This window comes from Microcebus murinus, unplaced genomic scaffold (genome assembly GCF_040939455.1).
Source record: "Microcebus murinus isolate Inina unplaced genomic scaffold, M.murinus_Inina_mat1.0 scaf049_hap2_Mmur4.0, whole genome shotgun sequence".
In the NCBI taxonomy this organism is placed as follows: Eukaryota; Metazoa; Chordata; class Mammalia; order Primates; family Cheirogaleidae; genus Microcebus; species Microcebus murinus.
In genome coordinates, this window is record NW_027438995.1 from 1 (window position 1) to 3,386 (window position 3,386).

At 61.7% G+C, this 3,386-nt stretch overlaps 1 non-coding gene across 1 annotated transcript; it reads right to left on the reverse strand.

The window, feature by feature from the left end:
* Positions 1 to 3,182: 3,182 nt before the first annotated feature.
* Positions 3,183 to 3,301, reverse strand: LOC142868941 (5S ribosomal RNA). Its single transcript, XR_012917800.1, has one exon. It is a non-coding gene; the product is annotated as a 5S ribosomal RNA (ribosomal RNA).
* Between the last annotated feature and the right edge of the window lie 85 nt (positions 3,302 to 3,386).

Consider the following 3,386-nt stretch of genomic DNA (forward strand, 5'->3'; position numbering starts at 1 on the left):
TGCCGGCACCGCTTCGTGGGGGCCGGGACCCTCCTCCGTGTCCTCCGGTGGCCCAGTCCAAGGGGCCTGGGCCTGGCCGGGGCTGCATTGGACCCCGACCACCCTGGCGTGTGGACTCGCTAAAAATCGGCCATTAGATATTGGATTCCAGCTTCCTGGAGGTCATTTCACTAATGAGTGCACCGGAAAGAGTTTCCTAATCCATCTGTGAGGGTGGCAACTGAAAGAGAATTTTAAAGCTGACAGAATAGGCGAGGGAAGGCATAGGAGATTTCCACACCCAGCAAGGAAGCCTTTCCCGAAATGGAAGAAAGAAACGAGCAAACAGAGACACCGGTAGCCCGCCCGGAAAAGAGTCTGCCCCTTAGAGAAAGCACCCTGACCAGGTTCACCCGTGGGTGGGTGGCGAGCTAGCGGCATTCAGAAGAGCGAGGCCCGCAGTCTGTGCGGAAGACACCTGCGCTCGGGTGTGTGTGGCGGCGCGATTCACAAGCAGCTCTAGATGTTAAACCAAGGAGAAGCCAGGGAGTTCCCAACGCCCCAGGTGTCCTCAGCCCACGACTGGCTGCTGTGGGAATGCGAAGCCCGGCTCCTTGTCTCAGAGCGGGGTTCCCAGGAGGATCAGGCTGAAGCTGGGACTTGGCCTCAAAGTGTCCCCTCGCATGGCCACCCCCTTCCCCTTCCTGCTCCTCTACTCCTGGTGCCCCTCCATCCAGGGGCCAGACCTTAAAGAGTCACCGCAAGAGAATCCTGGTCCCAAAGGAGCCTTCTGGGGGACCGGTGCTGAGAGAGGTTGTGGGCATGGCCCGCTGGGGCTCTGCCCGACCCAGGGCTGAGAGATGCCACCTCCCAGCTCTGGGTCCCTGCAGGAAGTGTTGGCAAGCACAGGGCCGGTCCTCCAAAGGCCCAGGTGCAGGGAGCCCAGGCCAAGCAGCCTGTGGAAGAAGCCACTTGCCGTGCCACCCCGGGAACAGGACTGCAGGCCCCGGCCCTTCCCACCTCCTCCTCCTCCTCCTCCTCCTCCTCCCCCCCGCCCCCCCCCCACAGGGCACAGGGCTCAGAGACACCTCAGACTCTTGCTACCCAAAGTGCAAAGGGCATCAGTTGCTCCTCCAACCCCCCTCCCCCCGCCCAGCAGACCACGTTGTCCAGCCAGCCCCCGGGCCTCCCTGGGGTGCCCAGCACAAAAGTGCAGACACCCACCGGACCCTCAATCTCAGTTTTCGGATGTTTTTGCCACTCTAAGGACCCGCAGGCCAGCTGGGCCTTCGGGCAGGACAGAGAGCCCCGGAATCCGACGTGGAGAGCTGCGTGTACGTCCCCATCAGGAGGCGGTCCCCACCTCCGCGGCTCTCCCCTTGCGGGGAGCGGCAGCCCAGCCGGCAGCCCCAGGGCCTCAGGGAAGACACCAGGCTGGGCCCCCCCGCGGCACAGCGGGGGCACGTCCCCCGCACTCACGCGACTTAGGGACGGCTGCTGGAGACTGCTGCGGCCACCCTGCTGCCGGGTTTCTGGAGGGCTTCCTGGAAGCAGCGTCCACACCAAGCCCTTGGAAGGCCCAGGCGACGGAGGAGCCGGTCAGGCAGGGGCCGAGGACGGTGAGAGGCCGGGCGGGCGGGAAGGAGCATGTCAGGCAGGGGCAGAGGACGGTGACCGGCCGGGCGGGGAGGAGCCGGTCAGGCGGGGGCCCAGGACAGTGACGGGCCTGGCCGGGGAGGAGTGCGTCAGGCAGGGGCAGAGGAGACGGGCTGGGTAAGGGTTAGGGTTACAGTTAGGGCACAATTCACAATCGCAAAGACGTGGAAGCGACCCGAGTGCCCATCCATCCAGGAGTGCATCAATAAAATGTGGCGCGTGGACACCACGGAGTGCCATTCGGCTGTGAGGAGCAGCGGTGAGAGGGCGCCTCTCGTGTTCTCCTGGCCAGAGCTGGAACCCGTTCCAGTAAGCCAAGTATCCCAAGAATGGACACACGAGCACCACGTGAGCGCGCTCACCAGCAAATTGGTACGAACGGATGGACACCTAAGTGGACGGAGAGGAATCACCTTCATCGGGTGGGTGTCGGGCGGGTGGGGGGAGGGGAGGGGCATACACATCCATTAGGCATGGGGTGGGTGCGCACCGACTGGGGGATGGGCGCACTTGAAGCTCTGACCCGAGGGGGGAGGCTTGGAGAGGGCAAGGCACCCGACCTTAACATTGGTACCCCCACAATACGCTGGAACAACATGAGAGGTATATGAATAAGAACACAGGGGGGGGCCGGGCGCGGTGGCTCACGCCTGTAATCCTAGCTCTCTGGGAGGCCGAGGCGGGCGGATTGCTCCAGGTCAGGAGTTCGAAACCAGCCTGAGCAAGAGCGAGACCCCGTCTCTACTAAAAATAGAAAGAAATTAATTGGCCAACTAATATATATAGAAAAACACAGCCGGGCGTGGTGGTGCATGCCTGTAGTCCCAACTACTCGGGAGGCTGAGGCAGCAGGATTGCTTGAGCCCGGAGATTGAGGTTGCTGTGAGCTAGGCTGACGCCATGGCACTCACTCTAGCCTGGGCAGCAAAACGAGACTCTGTCTCAAAAAAAAAAAAAAAAAAAAAAAGAACACAGGGGGGAGGGGGGCACGGGCAACACATGTCACCTGAATACTTGTACTCCCATCATCTGCTTGAAAAGAGAGAGAAAAGAAAATGCAATCTTAGAGGTAAGAGACACTTTTTAAACATAATGAATCCGAAGAGAAAAGTAAAAGGAGGCCTGTGGAGCAGGTCTGGGTGTGACTCCGGATCCCCCAACATCAGGTGCCACCACCAAAGATTCCTGCGTGTAGCCCATAGAACCCCAAAAGCAACGGGACGAGTTCTGGTCACGTACTCCCTCAAAATGACATCCTGGCCTTCTTCTGGAACTCCCTCCCCTCTCAGACTCTCAAGGTTTCCTCCAGCGTGTCGGTTCCCACAGAGCAGACCTTTGGTCTGAGACCTGACAGTCCAGATGCCACGCATGCTGCCGCGTGGCGGCGGTGTCGCGGCTTGGGACAAGAGGAGGCCCCACGGTGCGGGCTGGGGCGCCAGGCACCGCGCGGGCGCTGAGGGTGGGGGTGACCCCCACCCCGGGCCGCCGCCGCGCTCCCAGAAAGGGGACAGAACAAGAGGCAAAAAAAAAAAAAAAAAAAAAGCAGCAGCCTGTGGCACCCGGTATTCCCAGGCGGTCTCCCATCCAAGTACTAACCAGGCCCGACCCTGCTTAGCTTCCGAGACCAGACGAGATCGGGGGCGTTCAGGGTGGTGTGGCCCTAGACGGCGGCGGAGGGCGCCCCTGCCCCGCTCAAGAAGCCGAGCCTCTCTGGGCTTCCCCGCCGCCGCCTCCCGCCCCAGGCCCCGCGC